The sequence below is a fragment of the Sinocyclocheilus rhinocerous genome, unplaced genomic scaffold (assembly GCF_001515625.1).
Source record: "Sinocyclocheilus rhinocerous isolate Xijiao unplaced genomic scaffold, SAMN03320098_v1.1 scaffold202, whole genome shotgun sequence".
Taxonomy (NCBI): Eukaryota; Metazoa; Chordata; class Actinopteri; order Cypriniformes; family Cyprinidae; genus Sinocyclocheilus; species Sinocyclocheilus rhinocerous.
Genome location: NW_015641016.1, coordinates 138,959 through 162,715, shown reverse-complemented (window position 1 = coordinate 162,715; position 23,757 = coordinate 138,959). Strand labels below are relative to the sequence as shown.

Below are 23,757 nucleotides of genomic sequence, written 5' to 3'. Positions count from 1 at the left end.
GACATGTGTATTTTACAAACTCTAAATGTATTGTTTTACTAGTACTTGTGTATTTAAATGTCTGAAACCTAAAATATGCATTATGTGGTTAAGAACACTGCATAGTTGTGATAATATGACAAGCGCAGTGCACTTCTCTCTCTGGCTCAGCACCAGCTAAAGCGCGAAAGCACAGTTTGAATTGGGCAGTTATGCGACGTCACCGAACGTTCTAAATCCCACATGTGGGACCGTACTCCCAGGGGCACGGAAATAAAAATCCCATATGTGGGACCATACCGCTCAAAGGGTTAAAATAGCAACATTTTCTGTAAAATTCACTTTAAAGATGCATGTTTCTCAGTTTAATTAGTGGTGATAATGCGACTATGGTTTAGCAGAACATTGCTGCCATCTACTGGAAATCGAACACTTTTCAAATTTATTTTGAAGATTAAACAGTAGCCCACTGTATACTAGAAGTGTTCCAATGAATACAGTTTTGTGCAGGAATACCATTTGTAATTATTCTTGTTGTATAATTGTGTTTAATTTATAATGTGACTTGGCAGCACCTGTATTTTAATAGTTTCACTGGAAACAATTTAAAATAATGTTAATTTTCAATAACTAACATTAACAAAAAAATTATAAATACCGTTACAAATGTATTGTTCATTCACTAATGTTAATGTGAGGCAAGGGGCACCAGGTAATCTTGCCTAGGGCAGCAAATTGGCCATGGGCCAGCCATGATGGGAAAAGTTCATTGTTGGAGCTGTGACGAGCTGATGAACTGAATGAGAGAGAGAGATGCAGAGTGTGTGCAGAGCAGGGGGACGTGAGGAACAGGATTAAGAACCGCTGCTTTAGAACATTGTTTTTGAAACTTGTGAATCTTTGCAGATATTGTTTATGCTCAAACAGCAACATTACACACTATCTAATGTTAAAAAAGTGAAATCACAATCAACCACCCTTTTAATACAGGTTTGGGAATAAATAATGACAGAAATAAAATTTTTGGGTGAACTATCCCTTTATTGACAATCGGCAGCATGTTTAGGACTGTCCCTTTAAGACCTGCATGCATCTAATATACAGGCACGCATCCGTTTTTCTATCAACAGTTTACTTTAATTTTAGACATAACCAGCTGTGGTTATATGTAAACCTTGTGTGTTTTGAGTCTTGACAGTATTAGCGCAAAATATAACTTAGTAATTAGGTGCTGTTTGACAGTGTGCGTTCATGCTTCAAGTGTACGTGCTTAGAAAACGCGCATACCAGCACGTGAATGAAACGTTTAACCGGCAAGGCATTAAAGCACATGCAAAGGTACTTATGTGATTGGAATAAGTGCAGTGTCCCGTGAGTGTAACTCCTGCAGAGTTAACATTTGATGTGAATGTCACATTGTACATTATATTGAGCTGGAGGCGCCAGAACTGCAACTGATAGAATGTGCGCTATAGCACGATACTATGATATTTCTTCAAAAGCAGATTGTGGAGACATTTTTATCTTCCACGATCAAAAATAATCATATCACACACTCCTACGTAGAATAAAAATATCTTGAGCTTTTGTTAACTACGGACTGTATACGTGGGGCGGAGCTATCAAAATAGGGGCAAGACCCTTTTGGGGTAGGGGCGTGTTTGTTTTGGTGATTTCAAATATCAACATTGGCTACCAGAAATCACTTACTCTGCCTTTAACTGTTTTTCAGCCATTTAACCCATTGAAAAAACCCATTGACTTTGGGACGATGGAACCGGAAGTGCTAAAATGCTAACTCGCTTCTGTGTTTTGGCCTACAAAACTGCATTGTAGTTCCACCACTCTGTTGTAGTCGGTGGAGCGCACGTCAACTATGCCAGCGATGTTGCAACGTGTTTTAGCCCTGGTCACGCATTCGTTTGGCGGGAAGTAAAACGTCCATCAGTGTAGATCCGGTGTATGTTGAGTTTGTAGAATGCAAGCATTCCAAGCAGACATTACCGGCACTGTAAACCGTGAGACTACAGACTACATTTTCTGTAAAGTTTTTTCCTCTCGACGGTTCATCCAGCAGGAGGTTTTTTTTTTTGGTCTTGTTGGAGATGTTAGTTCACACTGAATGTTTTCAGTGTATTTTTTCTGAGCCTGGTTACTGATCCAGGCCTCTACACTTCATTTTCTCCAAAATAAAAGAGAAAGCTAAACTCATGTTTCAACTAGAGTTTCAAAAGAGTTGTTTTGTCTAGATTTGCCCAAATCTGCGATCAAAAAACAGAGATCTTGCTACAATCTCAAGTATTTTTCATCAGATTTTCTAAACCCCAAATCTCTCAGGTAAACAAACGCAAATTTCTCTAAATGAACAATTACATTTACAGGTTACTTCTCATTAACATTCGATTTATGAATTTTATTGTAACAACATGGAAACATTATGATTACACTCTAAAAACATACCCTGCAGTATTTTTCCCATTTGTGTTGCACAGAATCTGTACAGAAATCTGGTTTGATCTGTCAGTGGATAAACAGTTTCTGCTGGATGTTTGTGGTTGCTGTGAATTCTCCTATAGTATGATAAACTCCTCACGTGCGCTTTCACTGGGTGAAGTAGCTTATGCAATTCAAGTTAGAATGACCACAAAAGTCAAGATATGAGTATAAATTCTGTATGACCTTTTATATCTTTTTATACTTGCCTCATATGACAGAATTAAGCAATATCATCCGAGCAAGCGTGCTCTTTTCCTCAACATCAGCATGATTGCAAATGTGATATTGATTTTATGCAACAGTTCAACAAATAAGAAGTTAACATTGAGTTACATTTTAGACATTAATATTTTTTGTTTTAACTTTAATGGAGAAGTTAGAATATGAAAAACTTCAGGAGTCTAGCAACATTGTTGTTTACAAAATCTAAATAAAAATCTAAACATATTTTTATATATATATATATATATATATACATTGAACAAAATTATAAACGCAACACTTGTGGCCTTTTATTGTGGGCAGCCTAAGGCACACCTGTGCAATAATCATGTTGTCTAATCAGCATCTTGATATGCCTCACCTGTGAGGTGGATGGATTATCTTGGCAAAGGAGAAGTGCTCACTAACACAGATTTAGACAGATTTGTGAACAATATTTGAGAGAAATAGGCCTTTTGTGTACATAGAAAAAGTCTTAGATCTTTGAGTTCAGCTCATGAAAAATGGGGGCAAAAACAAAAGTGTTGCGTTTATAATTTTGTTCAGTGTGTATATATAATTTTATTTTATTTTTTTCAACATTGCACACACCCTAGTCAGAGGTCAAATATGATTGACAGCTGACAACACTAAATAAAACACCAGTAGATACTGATTTCTAATCCAATTTTTCACTCTTTTCTTAGTTTTCATTCAGGCCCAGAATTCATTTGAAAATCTAGCGTAGCGTTTGTTCTGGCAGGTCACGTTAGTCAAGCTCGCATCAGCTGACTCTCAGCTGATCCCCATCTACCTATAAGAATACGACACCTATCTAAGCATTCATACTATAAGGTCCCTCAGTATTATCAGCAGTTTTCGCATTGCTCAATAGCTAATTACCCTTCTCCATCCCCAGCTCCTCCTCTGTCAGTCGGGATTCAGCCTTCTGATTCTCCTTTGAATCAGACTAATTCTAAAATGTGTACATAACATTATTGAACGATATCTGCAATACATTTATGTTGGTTCTGTTCTGTTTACCCTGGGGGGATCGCTGCTCTCCCTGCTCTCATCCATGCTAGGCTGCATGGATAAGCAGGGAGTTCTTGCCCAGAACAGAACCATACCGCCAAATCCAAACTGTATGCTAATTGTCAATCATCTTTGACGATAGTGGTCCTGACAGAAACGTAAGATCAGCAAAAGTTTGTTGATTTTTGTGATGTTAAAGGAGACAGACGTGTGAGCGGAAACTAGCTGAGGTTGAGGGCGGACACAACCAGATAAATATCACAGTTCAGTCGTGAGTGTTTTCAGACATTTTAAGCATCACTGTTGTGGGTTTTTCAGTGAACCGATGAAGAAAATGGCTCACAAATTCGTTTTGTTCTGTTTGTGTTTGTGGCGTCTGGATGGTGAGTTTGAAATGTGTTTTTATGGCTTCAGTTGTTTCTGTTCTGATATCATGTAATAAATTACTGATTACATTAGAGATGATTAACATTCACTGTTATTCTCATATAGAAATACACCATGATACTAATCTGTGATCAAGTTTGAATTCAAGTTATTCAGGTTATTCAGTAGTGATTGATTCAGTTAAATATGAAGCTCAAACAAGCAACAGCATTAGTGTTAGTTGTATTAAGATTAATTCAAGTAAGTTATTTTTCCATATAAATTCTCTTTTCATTTATCGCCTTTTGTCTTTGTACTGCTGTAGATGTTATTCATTTAAATTATTAATAGTATTTTAGTGAAGCTTCATCAAATCAACATCAAATGAGTTTAAATCTTAATCTGTAAAAACAAATGTTCTTCAGGTGTGTTTGGTGATGAAGTGGAGTCAGTGTCAGTGGTGGAGGGACACAAGGTCACTCTAAACTCTGGTCTTACTGAAATGAAGGATGATGATGTGATTCAGTGGAGGTTCCTTGATTATCTGAGTCGGTTGTTTGGATATGAATACACTTTAATATCTGAAATCAATGTAACGGCTGCCAGCATGTCTGTATATGAGGATGTTCTTGGTGGGAGATTCAGAAACAGACTGAAGCTGGACAATCAAACTGGATCATTGACCATCAGAGACACCAGACATGAACATGCTGGACGTTATGAACTACAGACCAAAAGTGTGAGAAAATGTTTCAAAATCACTGTATTTGATAGTAAGTATATATATATATATATATATATATTTAACCTGTTTTATATTTGAATCAGTACAAAGATGCAATTAATAATCCAACTACATTTTGCTTTTGTTGATTCATGATGATATTCATTTCAAATATAAACTTCAAACTATTTACTTTAGTAAACCATCAAATAACCATTTTTATCCTTGTTTCTGATTGTTCTCTTTCTGTTTGGTGTTACAGTGAAGTCAGTGTTAGTGAAGGAGGGAGATTCAGTCACTCTAAACTCTGGTCTGACTGAAATAATGAATGATGATGAGATTCAGTGGAGGTTTGGAAATGAAAAGACTTTAATCGCTGAAATCAATAAACGGACCGACAACATCACTGTATATGAGGATGTTCTTGATGGGATATTCAGAGACAGACTGAAGCTGGACAATCAAACTGGATCTCTGACCATCACAAACACCAGAATCACAAACTTTGGATTTTATCATCTATATAGCAATTATATTAAAGGGATTATGTTCTTTCTCAATGTCCACAGTGAGTTAAACATGAATTAAAATTTTTAGTTTAAAGATGCAATAATTAATCCACAGAGCGTGTCTGTTCTGTTGCATAATATTATTAATTTCAAATTTAAATATCCATTTACTTTCATAAACCATCCTACATTTGCTCAACAGTATTAATCTGTGACAAACCCCGTTTGTTTTGTGTGTGTTTTGTTGATCCAGATGAAATATCAGTGATGGAGGGAGATTCAGTCACTCTAAACAATCGTCTTACTGAAATACTGAGTGTTGATGAGTTTCTGTGGTGGTTTTCATATACTAAAATAATTGCTATAATCGATAAACCGACCGACATATTCGATGTATATGATGATGCTCTTGATGGGATATTCAGAGACAGACTGAAGCTGAACAAACAAACTGGATCTCTGACCATCACAAACACCACAATGAAACATGCTGGAGATTATGAACAAATGACTAACAAACTGTTTGCGATTTTCAGTCTCACTGTCTATGGTGAGTGTTTTATTGGTTTCATTTATTTATTGCAGCATTAAAGTAAATCTAAGGAAGTATCTAATTACTTAGAATTACAAATCAGCTTTTTTAGCTTTATATTTAACTTTCTATTAAATCGTTTTTAAATGTTATACTTTTGATCATTCTTGGTTCCTCTCAATGTTTCTTCCTCATCTGCTTGAATATCTTCATTTATCTTTATTTCTCTTATATTTTCAGCTCGTCTGCCTGTTCCTGTCATCAGCAGTAACTCTTCACAATGTTCTTCATCATCATCATCATATTGTTCATTGGTGTGTTCAGTGGTGAATGTGGGTCATGTGACTCTCTCCTGGTACAAAGGAAACAGTTTATTGTCCAGCATCAGTGTGTCTGATCTCAGCATCAGTCTCTCTCTACCTCTGGAGGTGGAATATCAGGATAAAAACAGCTACAGCTGTGTGCTCAACAATCCCATCAGCAACCAGACCAGACATCTGGACATCAGTCAACTCTGTCACACATGTTCAGGTACAGCAGCGCTGATATTAGTTGATGTCGGCGCTGATATTAACAATTATTGACTGAGCTGATCTCAGTTTGATGTTTTTATTCCTCAGACTCTGTCCACTGTTGTGGTTCTACTGAAGCTGTGATCCGATTGGTCCTCTCTGCTCTGGTGGGCGTGGCTACTGTCATTCTTCTGGTTTATGACATCAGATCCAGAAGAGCTGAACAAGATCAAGCACAGATTCACACACCAGGGATATGATTGATGTCATTTTTCACAAATTGTTTTGCATATGTAAATATTTGTGAGATTACTTAATTTATAGCTTTATATGTCCATCTTTTTTCAGGAAGTATTGAAATCTAAAGCAGAAAGCTCATGCTCTGTCAGTTTTCAGTGTCTGAGTTTTTAAAATGCAGTTTGAAAGGCATTATTGTTTATATTTTTCTCAGATAAGACACACAGATCTCACTTTACTACTGCTGTCCATTGCCATGTCTATCTGCTTGCCTTTATCAATAAAGTTTTTTAATGCTCAAGAGTCTCTTCATGTTTTATTACACTTATTATGTTGAGCACCTCCTGGAGGAATTCAGAAGTTTAGCAGAGCATGCCATATACAGCTTTACACTATTAATACATGATTTGCAAATGTTTACATTATTAAGCACATTCTTCTACTATTACTACCAACAAAAAAAAAATAAAAAAAATAAAGTTATTTGGCTACCTCTGTTAAATTTCTCATTCTGAAATTCAAATTAGAATGACATTTAAGCTAGTTGAATTACAAAACTGCATAATCGTTAATAGGAATACCATTTCCTAAAGAAAGAGAGTATTCCAAATCTCTTTACTTACAAAACAACCCTTAATCTCTCTTTATTTGGGAGAGAAAACCAAATGTGATTCACTACTAGCCTCTGTAGTGAACTGGTAGTTTTATTATGTGACGCCCGTTACGTCTGAGAATAGCTCCACTTTGTGTCTGGATCAGATAGAATGTTTAGTGTACAGGCTGAATGTGAAAGTGTATGGTGTCCTATACTCGGAATTTGTGCTTTGTATTAAACCCATCCAAGTGCACATACACAGCAGGGAGTAGTGAACACACAAACCGTGAACACACACCCGGTGCAGTTGGGGGTTTTGGTGCCTTGCTTAAAGGGTTAGTTCACCCAAAAATGAAAATTAGGCTGCGTTTTACTCACCCCCGAGGCATCCTAGGTGTATATGACTTTCTTCTTTCAGACGAATCCAGTCGGAGTTATATTAAAAATTGTCTTTGATCTTTCAAACTCTATCATTGCAGTGGTCTCCATGACTGAGGTATTGAGGGTGGAAGAGAGCGCTGTTCATTCACTCTCTACACCTACGATCCCCACCGGTACCGAGACTCGAGCCCACAACCTTCCGGTTACAAGTCTGACTCTCTTACCATTAGGCCATGACTGCCCCTTTTGAAATGTTTCTCATGAACATTCCCTGCAATCGAACTATCACACCAGGAATGGAAACCCATACTGGGAATTTATTCTGAGTATGGGCTTCCAAGCATTGAATCCTCAGAGGCCATGGAGTGGAAACACTGACATGTCTCCTCTGGTTGTTTAGTCAGCTGGCACAATGCACTTCTGACACCATGTCACATATACACACACCAGGTATATGTTCTCTTGAGGTTTTGAGAACAACAGCTCATCAGAGCCTCACATGCAATGCATCACTGGCAAAAAAGCTAAATGTCATTCACTCAATGTAGTGTGAGCAGCTCAGTTTGTGAGTTAAAGTTGAACCTGCTGTGGTCTGATTTATCTACATCTAATGTGGTTTGGTCTTTTGGTGGACAAACAGCTTCTGCATTAGCACGTCTATAGCGTGGTTGAAAGAGGTCAGTGGTTTGTGGGTGATCTATTGTTTTATGATAATTATTCACATATTATCCACTCAGTTTCAAACTTTTTATTTTCAGAAACAATTACAGTTATTTAAAAGTCTTAATCTGTAACAAGCACGGTTTCTTTTTGTTCTCTGTGTGTGTTTGGTGATACAGAAGTGAAGTCAGTGTCAGTGATGGAGGGAGATTCAGTCACTCTAAACTCTGGTCGTACTGAAATAATGGATGATGATGAGATTCAGTGGAGGTTTTATAACACTTTAATAGCTGAAATCAATGTAACAGCTGACAGCATGACTGTATATGATGATGTTCTTGATGGGAGATTCAGAGACAGACTGAAGCTGGACAAACAAACTGGATCATTGACCATCACAAACACCAGAATTCAACATGCTGGACCTTATGTACTACTGATCAACCATATCAGGATTTATTGATGTTTAATATTGTAAGTTTCAGGATTTCAATTTATTAGACATTATTTTTGATTATTAAAATTTAATTTCCCACCTATCGGTAGAAAAAAAAAAAAAAAAAAAACAGTGTCACCTTTTTTTCTTTTCTTTTTTATGACAAATATGAAATTAATTCATTCACAATTTTGTTTCTTTTTGTTGATTATTTAACAGTCTTAATCTGTGACAAACCCTGTTTCTGTTTGTTCTCTTTGTGTGTTTAATGATACAGATAATATATTAGTGATGGAGGGAGATTCAGTCACTCTAAACTCAGGTCTTACTGAAATGATGGATGAAGATCTGATTCTGTGGAAGATTTGGATTGAAAACTCTTTAATAATTGAACTTAATGTAACAGCAAAGGGCATCGATGTATATGATGATCACATTTATGAGAGATTCAGAGACAGACTGAAGGTGGATGTTCAAACTGGATCTCTGACAATCAAAAGCACCAGAATTCAACATGCTGGAATTTATGAACTACTGATCAACCATATCAGGATTTATTTTTTTCTTCGCGTCTATCGTGAGTAAAAAAAAAAAAGTCACTTTTTTATGGCAAAATTGAAATGAATTCATTCACCATTTTCTTTCTATTTGTTGTTTTATTTAACAGTATTAATCTGTGAAAACCCCTGTTTCTGTTTGTTCTCTGTGTGTTTGGTGATACAGGTGAAATATCAGTGCTGGAGGGAGATTCAGTCACTCTAAACTCTGGTCGTACTGAAATAATGAATGATGATAAGATTCAGTGGTGGTTTGGGAGTGAAAACGCTTTAGCTGTGATAAATACACGGGTCGACAGCATGACTGTATATGATGATGTTCTTGATGGGAGATTCAGAGACAGACTGGAGCTGGACAAACAAACTGGATCTCTGACCATCACAGACATCAGAACTGAACATGCTGGACTTTATGAAGTAGAGATCAATATTTACAGCAGGTCTTTTTTTAATCTTACTGTCTATGGTGAGTTCTATTTTATTATATCTGTTTCACCTATTTTATTTATTACAGAATAAAAGTAGATCTACATAAGTATCTTATCATGACTAATTTGTTCAAATGACTTATTTTATTTATTTTTACGTTTACAGCCAGGTTTATATTTAACTTTCTATATCAGATTGTTTTAAAAGCTCTACTTTTGATCAGTCTTGGTTCCTCTCAATGTTTCTTCCTCGTCTATTTTAATATCTTCATTCATCCTCATTTCTCTTTATTTTCTCATGTTTCCAGCTCGTCTGCCTGTTCCTGTCATCAGCAGAGACTGTTCTTCTTCATCATCATCATCATCTTGTTCATTGGTGTGTTCAGTGGTGAATGTGGGTCATGTGACTCTCTCCTGGTACAAAGGAAACAGTTTATTGTCCAGCATCAGTGTGTCTGATCTCAGCATCAGTCTCTCTGCTGCTGTGTTCCGTGTTGAATGTGGGTCATGTGACTCTCTCCTGGTACAAAGGAAACAGTTTATTGTCCAGCATCAGTGTGTCTGATCTCAGCATCAGTCTCTCTCTACCTCTGGAGGTGGAATATCAGGATAAAAACAACTACAGCTGTGTGCTCAACAATCCCATCAGCCACCAAATTCAACATCTGGACATCAGTGAACTCTGTCACACATGTTCAGGTACAGCAGAGCTGATATTAGTTGATGTTGGTGCTGATATTAATGTTTATTGACTGAGCTGATCTCAGTTTGATGTTTTTATTCCTCAGACTCTGTCCACTGTTGTGGTTCTACTGAAGCTGTGATCCGATTGGTCCTCTCTGCTCTGGTGGGCGTGGCTACTGTCATTCTTCTGGTTTATGACATCAGATCCAGAAGAGCTCAACAAGATCAAGCACAGATTCACACATCATGTACCTGACTTATGATGCCATTTCTCACAAACCATTTCTGCATATATAAATATTTGATATATTAATGTAAGGCTTTATATGTTCATCATTTTCAGAAAATATTGAAAAATCTCAAGCAGATGCTGAACTTTAAAGGCTCTTCAATGTTTTTTGTTCTTCCAATGTTTTTGTCAAACATTATATATCAATATAAATACAGATGGTTATTTGAGTTTGTGCTCTCTCTTTCAGTGTCAGATTGCAAATAATCAAGTTTGAAAGGCTTTATTGTTTATTTTTCCCTCAGATACATAAAACAAATGAATAAAGAGACACACGTCTCTCTTTACTACTGCTGTCCATTTGTCATCTGTATTTGCTTGCCTTTATCAATAAAGTTTTCTCACTTTGAGGTTCAATAGTCTCTCCATGTTTTATTATATTTATTATGTCGAGCTCTTTCTGTAGGAAACAAACTATATGTATATTTTAACAGTTTCAGCAGTGTAACATATACATGGATTTACATTACTACAACATTTTTTGTTAATGTTTATGAAAAAATGGTTGGCTTTAGTAGCTCTTCACCATATAGAACTATTTGCCGGCTCAGGGTACTGACCCACTAAAGGCTGCCCGATTAGAGATGAAACGAAGATGCACTTGTTTTATGGGAATAACCCGATTATTTATGATATTGTTATATCATAAATAATACAAATAAATTACAATTAAACATATTGGCAATAACACAGCTCAAATTAAGCTTAATAATTGAACATGAACATTATTAGCAAAAGATTGAAAGCAATACAAGGCAGACTGTAACTTCTATCTTGTATAGCACCACTCTGTCTGAGCTACGAGGGCACATGCACGTAGCAAGTTGTTTACAAGAGTTTCCCATTAAATATAGAGATAAACAATGCACTTTGCTTCAAACAGGAACATAACTCGTACTAATAAAAATAAATGTAACTCTAGCACTCACAATAATGTAGATATGTATAGAAACATATAAACTGTAAGTTCCACCCATTTGGCCCAACGACGGAATCCAATGGCATGGGCGAAGGTATAATGCGTGTAGGTCTTTTACTTGCGCTTCTGCAAAAATCATCTTAATTTAATAACATTTTGGTTTCTAATTTGATTCTGACTCCATGAATAATTTAATCTGACTCCAATTGAAAATGACTTCTAATTTTACAATGTTTCTGATATAATGGCTGATCGTGAGATTAGTTGTGATATAATTTAGATCTTTGATTATTCTGGGTATTCCATATTTTCAATTATTCGTTCATTAGGGACCCGGTATCGCACAGAGGAACTTACGCCGGCTGGATCGTAGCCTCACGGACACAAACTCATCAGTTCTGATCTTAGACAGATGATGCAGGGTGAATATTTACCTTTAAGTTGGCCGCGCTCTGCTTGCTCAAAACAAAAAGCATAGTTTTTATATATTCACGAAAACTGCAACTTACTAAGGCAGTGACAGTCAGAAATCGAAAAGGTCTCAAATGATGTGCCCCATGCTCCATTCATTGAGCCTTCTGAATGATCTATCCTTAACACAGATTTGAGGTAATACCAGACTCCACTTTAATCTACTAGAAATAATGATTTAAGAATAATGCAGAATAAATCAAGAATCACATTTATTGTTTGCCAGGCAGGATTAAACATCAATTAAAATAATTAAAAAGAATACATGGTACACAACTGATCAGCATAAAATATAAAATACAGTTCAAAACATAGTATTAAAAAAATTGTTCAGTCATGACAAATCTCGGAAAGGATAGATACATCTTTATTATTATAAAACAGAATGTACATAGTTTGGTCTTGGCGGACTAGATCTGCTACGCTGCTGCGGAGCAAGTAGACTTGCTTCAGCTAAATGCTCAGATCATAAAATAAAAGGAACATGCTGTTGCTGCTGCTGCTAGAGAGAGAGGAAGATCCCCATAGCAGATCTAGGCAGGTGGTGCTGGGGAGGTGGTGGGCTAATAGGAGGATACGCATTGCGCGCAGACATGCCATGCGACACATACGTCCGAATTATATATGTACACGGTAATGAGTATGTTAACCTGATTGGCTGAGGACATTGAATTGAATGAACCAATTAGAGCGCGAATAGAGTTTCATGGCTGAACTAATCATTTTCAAGAAGTCAGCATACCTGGCAATAGAGAGACACACAGCAGTATGTGAGTTCTAGTGCAAAGCTCCAGAGTCTCACATGTGCGGTATGGGGTTTTCTGACTGCAGAATCCCAAAGTAGTGTTTTGCCACTTCGCTTATATACCCAGACCAGAACAAAGAAATCTTCAAATCAGTTGTAAAAACATAAAAACCTTTTGGTTTGTTAGGATCTTGTAACCCAAAAGGTCACACACCTAGTTTTGGGGATTAAAAAGCAAATGGTTATCAAATATCTTTATTGGGGCAGCTCCCACATCTGAAGAACAGGTTTTGTTTTCTTTATTCTTGTCTGTCCTATTGATGTGAGAGTGAAACCATCTTACCAGTCGCTCCTGAAGTATTTATATTGAACACACATAAAACAGCTTGAAACAATAGATTTGTGAAATTTGCATGACTGACTGAGACCTGAGGGGAAGGAAAGGGTGTGAGGAGTCAAGAACTCAGCATGGGGGGAAGAGATGAGATTGGGACAGCTGTTGTCCTGTGCTCTTTCTCGTAGATCCTCTCTTCAGATTAGTGCATTTTATTGTTTTATTACAGGATAGGAATCTTGAATTCAGTTTTGGTAAAATCCATCCTTACAAAACTACAGGGTTACAGGTACGCTTATTATGAATACACGCATACACATATTGTTACCTCACTGGCATAATAACTCGTGTACAAGGACAGATTAGTCTCTCATCAACCACATATTTAATGATTGCAAACTTACTTTTGCATTCATGCATAACACTGCATCCAAAAGGCGATCTATGAACAGTCCATAAAAAAGTAATGCCGCAGAAACTTTAACGTCCAACTCTGTATCCCGCTGCACTGATCTACAGCCTCTGTGAGGGTGGAGGAGATCACATGGTCAAGGTTTCTGGACACTGACTGGCTCAGGTAAAGTGCTCTGCATGTGCGCATGTCTCAAGATGCAGAAGGAGAGATTTAGGAGAGAGAGGTTAGAATAATAGCAACCCGTAGCCTGTATATGTACATATACAAAAGGCTTCTATTCTGCTGTGGGATTTACAGTTACTTTAATCAGGAATGGCAGGTAATTGTATAAGGCATGCAACTGGTCGGGGTGTAAGCCTTTTCTCCCGTCTGAACCATGGCTGTCCTTAATTTGGTGTCAGCTCCAGGGTATACTTCTGACACCTTTTCCACAGGCCAGAGAGCTCTGGGTAGCTGCAGGTCGATGATCAACACTGTAGTGCCAAAATGGATGTCTGGAGTATCATTTTGCCATTTTTGATGGCTTTGAAGACCTGGGAGGTAGATTTTGAGGTATTGTCTCTAGAATTGGTCTGCAAGGAATTGGCTGGGGTGCCATCAACGTCAGCTGAGCAACTCAGACTGGGGGTATACTATCAGGGGAAGTGAAGCATATGACTACCCTATTAGGAGAGAATTTGGAGTAATGGGTCAGGATCGAAAGCATTGGATGATGTATATCCCAGAGGTTTGGAGTTCAAAATTCCTTCAATCTCCACCAGCACAGTTTGAAGACTCTCAATGGTCACTGATTGAGTTCCTAGAGTAACCATCAGTACATTTTTCAGAGAGCAAATTTCTTGCTCCCAGCAGCCCACAAAGTGTGGTGAGTTAGGAGGATTGAAATGGAATTCAATCTGCTGTTTTGCCAGTTGTCTCTGCAGATCTGGGACCACCTCTCTGCAAACGCTTGGGACTAACTCTCGATGCAAACGCTTGATGGCCTCTCTTCCAAGCAGAACCCAGTATTTACGGTGGAGTTCAGCGAACACCCTCTCAGGACCTGGATGACAAAGTTTAGAATCATAACTTTGGATGATAAGTTTTGTGATGGGATGCCTTGTATCCAGTACAATAGGGTGCATGTTGTCAGGTTCCAGGTAGGGAATATGTCGTAATCGTCCACCGACTCACCGATTAATGTTGATTCTCCATCGAGTTCCAGGGACAGTGCTCTTAGTTGGCTGTTGCAAGCAAGCAGTTTACCAGTACTTAGTTGTTCTAAGTCTGATGGGACAGACAAGAGTACAGGTACCAACCTTATGAAATTCATTATTGTCTAGTTCCTCTGGAATGGGGCATTCAGGCCACAGATTGGGAGGATCTTTCAGGAAGAGTGGTCCTTGGCACCAGCGGCTTTCCAGGCCTAGCTCACAGAGACTCCTTCCCAGAGTGATGTCATCTGCTGGATTGCTTGTGGAGGGTTCATATTGACAGCTGTGTTGCTCTATGACATCCTAGATCTCTGCGACCTGAATCCCAACAAATACTTTGAATCGGCAATAGTCAGAACCATGTGAGGACAGTGGTGGGGTCAGTACACAAGATCGTCTGCCGTATGGGCAGGTTCAACTCAGTTTGCAGGTGCTGTGTGGAGCTACAGTAACACAGAGAAAGAAAGATATTTTGTAGGGCTGGTAGCTCCCCCTCCCATTTCGTCCATGTTTGTAGCAGATCTGTTGGCAAGTGTGGATCATCTCAATCTCGTTTTTATCCCACACTCTATATATGTTGCGCATGGTAGTCTCACTACTGTCTTTGGTACAGTATTTGTAGGATATTGTGTCAGACTGATGGTTCCAGAGGAGCCTCTAATGTCGATTCCTGGATGTCCGTTCAGCCTTGTGAAATCCAAAGTTCTGCCCTGTTCAATATGGAATCGTGGGGCAGGTGACTTATCGTTGAGGGGGCATTGCTGGACCACTGCCTCAGCTCAAAGCCTCCATCTGCTAGCAGGTTCCTGATTCTGTCAACAAAAATATTGCTTCTTCTACTGAAGAGAAACTTTGTAGGTAGTTGTCTACATAAAAGGATTTCAACACAGAATTGCGGACATCATCTCCGGGTTTGGCTATTATCAAGGACGTGTTTCTTTAGTGCAAAGATGGCACAGCAGGGGCTGCAGGTGGTGACGAAAGGGAGGACTTGCCATTCGTACACTTTGTTTGGTTCCTGTACATTTAGATATCTCCAGAGGAAGCACAAGAGTGGTTTGTTTTCTGGGAGCAGTCTAACTTGGTGGAACATCCGCTTGATGTCGCTGCTGACTGCCACTAAATGTTCCTTAAAACTGAGAAGCACTGCAAGTAGGGATGGCCCCTAACACTGTTCCTGGGAGCAGAAGCTCATTCAGGTTTTGTCCGCGATACTGGAACGAACAGTTAAAAACGATCATGTTTTTCCCGTTGTGCTGCACCATGTGGTGCAGGATAAACCAGGAGCAGGATGTCACAGCATTTTGTGGCAATTTGTTAATATAGCCTGATTGCTCCAGTTTTGCCATCTCTGTGGTATAAACGGCTGCTTGCTCCAGATTTTTGACTAGTCTCCTTTCAGTGGCCCTTAGGTGCGATAAGACAGCCTCTTTATGTGCATTGAGTTCATGCATGTTCTTGACACGCAAGAGAGGGGTTGCATATCGCTTGACACCATCCACCTTACCCTTACTGTTGGGTCTCGGGTCTGATCACCTGTTCTTTGCTGTCTCTGTGTTTGGGTGTTGTGTTGTTGTTGTGTTTGACAGCTCGCCACGTGCGCATTGTCAGCATGATTGTTTCCCCGCCCTCCTTGTTTCTCTGCTCGCTAGATTCTTGTTTCACACCAGGTTCTTGTTATCTCATTAGCTTCCCCTTATAGCTCCTCGTGTTTCTCTGTCTTTTGTCAGATTGTTGTGATTATTCCCTTGCTCTGACTGTCATAGTTAGTATTGCTTACCAGTCCTGTCTTGTCTCGTTCAGGCTCCAGTGCTCGTAGCTGCCTGTATATTTTCCTGCACCTCTCTGTGCGTTCAGAAACCCGTGGGCTCCCTTCGGCATCCGCCTACCCTGGGACTCTGCGGTCTCGTTGTTGGGTTGCTCAGCCTCTCGCTCGGATTAGCGAGCTGCCCTGCCGGCTTCGTCTCCACTGCCGCAGTTGCGGCTTGTTCCAGCCGCTGCTATCCACCCATCTGTGTGGTGGGGGATTCCACGTCCACACGAACTGTCCGCGGAGGCGCTCGTTGCCCGTTGTGATCATTCTCTGTTCAATAAAGCCTCTGTTGTACCCGCACCTGAATCCAGCCTATTTCCTGACACTTACTGTCCTCCTTTCCAAAACTTCCAACGCCTCCTGGTCCTGTCTGGATCTGATGGTCTTTTCATTGTGCCAGGGTAGTAATTCCATCTGCCACAATTTCTTTACTTGCTACCCCCAGATGGGGGTAATCCGATCCAATGAGCAACACAGGACAGACCGCTCCTAAGTCAGCTGAGCAACTGGCGAGATCACAAATGAGAGTGCTGCACCTCGGAGAACCTGTAACTCCTGCCTGGTAGTTCAGAGTGGGAGGTTTTCAGGCTGACGTTTGAGGCCCAACTGTTGAGCTGCACTGTGAAGGAGGATAGTTCTCTACGATCTATCATCCTGAATTGTGTATGCATTCATTTTCCTCTTTCCATTTCTGAGAATCACTTTGCTGATTTTAAGCAGAAACGTCCTACTGGTAAGTGGTTTTATGAAATCAGGAGAATCTCATGCATTTATGTTATTATATGAATTTTTAAGGTGGTACATGTTCTTGGTAAGCAATTTGACAATATTGTAGTTAAATTTTTTTTGGGTGCGTCAGAAAGCGTGCTTTTAAAATACCAGCACAAATTACAAGCTATTACAATACAAGCTAATCCAGCACAAATTTGTGCATAAAGTCACCAAAATTAAGTATTTGAACCTCATAATTAAATACAAAATAGTGGTTGAATATTAATCATATTTTCATGTAAGAGAACACTTTTGTACACAGTTCTAGCAGGTGATCTGTTCCTGCTCTATAAAGCCATTAGAGAAACTCTGAAATCAGTCTGAGAGGAGAAACAATTGAGACATTTGATAAGAAATGAACAACAAATGAGCTGAAGACAGTTACAGGAGAGAGCAGAGCCAAACACTTTAACTCTCATGATCAGATCAAATGCTGCTTTAAGACACCTTTAACTTCTCTAGTCACTGACCATGGTATGGGCCAGTTTATTTCTGTTGAAAAATACAACATTGATCTACAGGAAGTTGAGGCCTACTGGAGCTCAAAGTGACCGAGAGTTCAAGAAGGAGCTAGATGGTCACGTGCATCAACACTGAATAAATAAGTGGTTATTTTAGTTGACAGTAAAGTTTCGCATGACTTTACTACAGATCAGACCTCATCTGTCATTGTATTACTGAACCAGTTTTGAAGAGTTTGTCTTTTCATATTTGTGGACTGAAATTGTCACAGATTTTGGTTCTGTTTGTGGCATCTGGTTGGTCAGTTTGAAATGTGTTTTTATGATTTCAGTCTGTTTCAGTGTTTGTTTTTTCTAAATGTCCTTTAGATAAAAACACTGAAGCTCAAACAGCAGCTGCTTTAGTTCGTGACGTGATTCTCATCTGAAGTGAAAGAGTTTTCTGTGTATGATGTTGTGTGTTTGGACATTTTAAATGTACAACTGTTTAGTAAACGAAGTTATTTAAACATCTTTTTTTATGTTGTTCAGGCGTATTTGGTGTTGATGCAGTGAAGTCAGTGTCTGTGACAGAGGGAGATTCAGTCACTCTAGAATATGATGTTACTGAAATACAGACACATGGTCTGATAACATGGACATTTGGACATCCAAAGACTCATATAGCTCTAACCAATGTTGGGGGTAACGCATTACAAGTACTGGAGTAACACAATATTGTCATGCATTACTTTTAAAAGTAACTTTCCCCAACACTGGCTCTAACTAATAAAGAGGCTGGAATTTTCAACACCTACAATGAAGTTCTTGATGGGAGATTCAGAGAGAGACTGCAGCTGGATCATCAGACTGGATCTCTGACCATCACAAACACCAGCACCACAGACTCTGGACTTTATCAAATAATAATCAAAGGAATCAAACCGATTCCAAACAGATTCAGTGTTACTGTCTATGGTGAGTCACAATTAGTGTCATTTTTGCTGCCATTCATAAAAAAAGAAAGTATTTTTTTATGAATCAAAATCGCACATTTTTTTTTAAGATCTTTGAAAACATTCATTTAGAGACCATAAATATGACAAAAGTGTTCAGTGTAAAGACAAAATGTTTTTGAAATCATGTCATCAGTGTCAGATGAAGTATTTTTTACACATCCTTCATGCGGGTCAGATGCAGACATAAAAAAACAGATGCAGCGCTAATTATTGTAAAGCTATAGTATGTAATTTTTTGTTTCTGATAATAGTAACAAAATTTTAAAAAATCAATTTTCCAAACCATGTTCTTACCCAAATACACTTTGATAAATCTATAATCAGTTGCATACACACATCATTTGCTCGTGCATGTCCTGTCATATAGGCATATATACGCAGTGACTCGTGAAGCTGAAAGTTTGGCATCTCAACAAACAAGAAAAAAAATTGATCATGCATCATTCAAGATGCATGCAGGTATATTTCTAACCACTAGTGTAGTTTAATTATTTTTAATTATTTAGACTCCATCACAGTCTCCAACACCTCCTATTTTACATCTTACATCACATCCTCCAGTCTCAGTATCTGTGATAATAGTGCTGAGTTCTGCTGCTGGATCTCTGGTGATTTTGGCTGGAACTGTGATGTTTTGTACCTGCAGGAAACACAGAGATGCAGGTCGAGTGAATCCACAGCTCACACATCTGTAAAAACAGTGAGCCTTATTTGTGAATCAGCAATATTCTCCATGTTTTGATGAACATGTTTGTCATTACAGTTCATGAAGACGAGACTCAAGCTGCTGTAAAACTCTACAAACACACTGGACTGATGAAGGTAAGAGTCTCTGTCGTTTCAATGAAATTTACATTTATTCTTACAGTTCAAAATAACTACATAGCAATACAGTTAAAATGTTTATCATTGTATACTGCAAACTACTTCACTAATTCATTACACAAATATATGGCAGTGAGAGGTATATTATAGCATGTGTTGAACATGTTTTGTGGTTTCAACAGTAAATCATGTTGCTTGGTTTTTTTTGTTTTGTTTTTTTTGCTCTTGTGTTCTAAAATTTCATAATAAAAGTCCTAAAAACATGAAAGACGCAGAGACTCTCCATTACAAACAAACACAAAACAGTCATTCAATGCAAGAAACATTAACTCATATACCATAATATTCACTGATTCTATCCCATAATATTCCATTTGATGCTCTGGTCCAATGCATTATCATTATGAATTATGATGAGATTAATTTTTTTATGAATAATTTTATTAATTTGTGTTTGTGTTTGTCTTACAGGAATCTTACGTGACAGAAGTGATTTATACGTGTTTCACCACAGAACAATGATCAAACTCTCTGTGATTCTGTTTCCTCACAAATCATGTACTGATCACAATAACTGCATCTCACTTTTACACTCTAATACTGTTTCACATATAATTGTAGATATTTGTTTTGTCAATTATATTTCCTCTAAGCTATTTTTGATAAGTTTGTGATCCTGAATGATACTACAGATTACCAAAGATCGCTTTGCTCACACTGGATTAATTAATAGATCGTGTTTTTTCTTTCTTTCTGCACAGTAATCACACAGTGACTTCTAGTGGGCACAGAAGTGTTTTCCATTACAATAGTTTATCTCTGGATGCCACAACAGCTTGAACATAATTACTACTTCAACCATTTTTTTCTTAATAGCATTATAGCATAAAAATGTAAGATAATAAATAATTGAATAAATAAATGTAATAAAAGAAAGGTGTTTATCATTTTCTTTAAAATAAACTGTGAGTTTGTTTTTCCCATTTCTGTCATTCTTAAAGCGAAAGTCCTCAAAGCTGGGTAAACTTATATATAGGTATAGGTAGATGCCACATTCGATCCAGACACGTCGACGTATTCACCATCTTGGAGCGGTCAAGGCTTTGTCACTCACAATACAGATCAATGAATTTCAATGAGATTAATGAGATGCCACAACATTGCGCAGCCTCAGGTTGTAAAAAAACACCAAAATTTAAATTCCTGAAGAAATTGGATAAACGTTCACAGATAAGAATGTGTTGGTTTGTATTTTTAACTCAATATTGCATGTATTAACTCAATATTACATGTTTGTAAACTATAGTACGTTTAAAATATTGTGGTAAAGCTAAAGCTAACGCTACGTTGTGGTGAAGCTAAAGGCTTTGGCTTGTTAATTTGTGTTAGTTTAGCAAAATCATCTGCTTAAGTCTATTGCAGATATAGATATCTGTACATGCATAAGATCTGTTTTTAGTTTTTTTTAACTTAGAGGTGCAGAATACAGCACAGCAACTTTTTGGCATTGCACCAAGCAAAAATCAATCGTAATCATTACAAAGAGTAAAAATCAAGCACCTAAAAAGGTCTACGCGCATTAATTTGAATGGTTTGTTCTCCCCCCATGGCATAAACGGATATGAAATTTTTGTGGGCGTTCCCAGTAAACCAAGTCTATACTAGTGATGGGAAGTTCGGATCATTTTACTGACTCAGACATTTGAGTCTCATTCAGCAAAATGAACAAATCTTTTTTCGAGTCATTTTGTTCATTTTAGCAAAATATAATTAAAATGTTGTGTTACTTCCCCAACACATCTACTACTTACGCAAACGTTGATCACACTACAAACAAGACAAAACTATAATGCAGTAAGAATCAGAAATGACCCGTTTCCGTTGAGAGTATGCAGTGCGCAACTTGGCAGCCGCTTCTCTTCACCTTTACTTTCTCTTTGCCTGTTTTTTTTTGTCGTGTAATTGCTTGGTTCGTCTACTTTTTGTTTTTTGTGAACATTTCCATCTTCACTTATCAATCGCCGGACTGGATTTATAATCAGAGTTTTGAACTGTCCTCTTTGGATATTAACATGCCACACGCCTCACACCCCAGCGAGTCCTCTCCCCGGATCGATGGTGTGTTTGTACCGCTTGACAGTATCAGTGAGTGAGTCTCCACTTTCTCATTGATTCGTCGTGCCCAGTATTGTCTATCGTTTGTCTCGGGTTTGGCTAACGTGCTGCTACGCAGCCACACTTCACGGCACTTCACGAGCCCTCGGCCCGGATCTCACTCTGTGGGTTCGTTCTGGGCACTGCCGCTGAGTGGGTTTCCACCTTCTCGCCGTGCTGTGCCCTGTGTACCACTGTCTGGCCTGGCTAACGTGGGCCAGTGTTGTGTGTCCTGTGTATCGTTGTGGTGAGTGCTGTGCTTCGAGGCATGTATGGAATATTTGTCTCAAATAAATCTTGTTTGGCCGTGAGACTGATGGCCTCTTGTGTTTTTTTGCTATCCTTGCTGTTTTCCATTCAAATGGAGTTTTGTTACACATCGGCACAGTTGCGTCGTTTGACTTGTTTTACCCGGCTGGATCCCACCACATATGGACTGTGTAAAACTATTGGAATTGCTCGTCGGCACCGTTATATTCATCGCTCACCAAAACGACTCCTGAACATTAACTGCTCTTCACCTGCTTCTATCCCCTCCATCTGGTCTCATAGATCAAGCACATGGAAGTCGTCCTCTACGACCACATATGGACTGTGTAAAACTATTGGAATTGCTCGTCGGCACCGTTATATTCATCGCTCACCAAAACGACTCCTGAACATTAACTGCTCTTCACCTGCTTCTATCCCCTCCATCTGGTCTCATAGATCAAGCACATGGACGTCGTCCTCTACGTACATACATCACAGAGTTTGTTTATCATCGCTAAGGCCACTAGAAAAGACCAGAGTTGACTGTGCTTAACAAGAATGTGCAGCAATGTGGTAATTTTGCCCAACTCAACACTCGGTCTTTAACTGGGAAAGGAACGTTTCTTCGGGGCTCTGACAATAACTGTGATATGCTGATGCTCACAGAAACCTGGCAAGCATCTAATGACTTTGTTGAACTTAATCTGCTTTCTCCTCCTGGTTTCAGTACTCTGACTAAGCCCCGAATTGGAGGCAGGGGTGGGGGCCTGGCGGTGGTCTATCGCCAGAGTCTTCATATTGAGCTGTCTCCTTTCCATGAGGTGACATCGTTTGAATATTTGGCATTTAAAATCACTAGCCACTCTTCACTGCTCATAATACTGGTGTATCGTCCTCCTAAAACAAACATGCAATTTCTGTCAGACTTGTGTGAATTGTTGACAATTGCTTCTGCCCAATCTACAGCTATGCTATTGCTAGGGGATTTCAATATTCATGTTGATACTGATACTGTTCATGCTCTTGAGTTCATGTCTGTCCTTGATTGTTTTAATCTGCAGCAACATATTGATTTTCCAACTCATGTACATGGCCATACACTGGATTTGGTCTGCTCTACTGGTATCGACATTACTGCCTTAAAAAGCTCTGACATAGGTATTTCTGATCATAAACTGATTTAATTTTTTTGTAATTTTTACATTCCAAAACCTGTTGTTAAATCCTTGATTGATTATCGTGCATGGAAGTTGGTTGATCCTCTGTCATTTTCTGCTGCACTCAGTTGTAAGGAATTTAACTCATTGAATTTTATAATGAAATTAATTATTCAAAAGACCTGATTAGAACTGATTTCAAATTTGATAGTTTACACTGTATCAACGACTCGTCCAGCGAGATGTTAACGTCCGTGTATATTAACAATTTGAATATTTGTATTTTCCCTGGCCACGGGTTAATACATGCTTTGATAAGTTGTAAGCTACGAGCTAGGTAACGTGATCTTGGCAGAGTTTTAACTTTACAAAATTTCACGACACCAGACAACACTTCTTTATAAATGAAACAAGAATTTATTGGCTATTCTAGATTACATTAAACTAAGCTAAAACACACATACACACAAAAGGTTCAGGAAAATGAGTTAACAGAGTTTGCATGAAGTTTCAAATGTTCTAACACTCGTTTTCTACGAGTTCTTTAAATTGCAACCTGAGAGAATCACAAAGCAGAGACTTGGCTTATCTTTACTGCTTAAAATCAATCATCAGCGCCAGTTCAGCA

At 38.4% G+C, this 23,757-nt stretch overlaps 1 pseudogene; it reads left to right on the top strand.

Annotated features, from left to right (window-relative positions):
- The window catches only part of LOC107753743 (uncharacterized), a 35,162-nt pseudogene extending 15,074 nt beyond the window's left edge, over positions 1-20,088 (top strand).
- Positions 20,089-23,757: the final 3,669 nt, after the last annotated feature.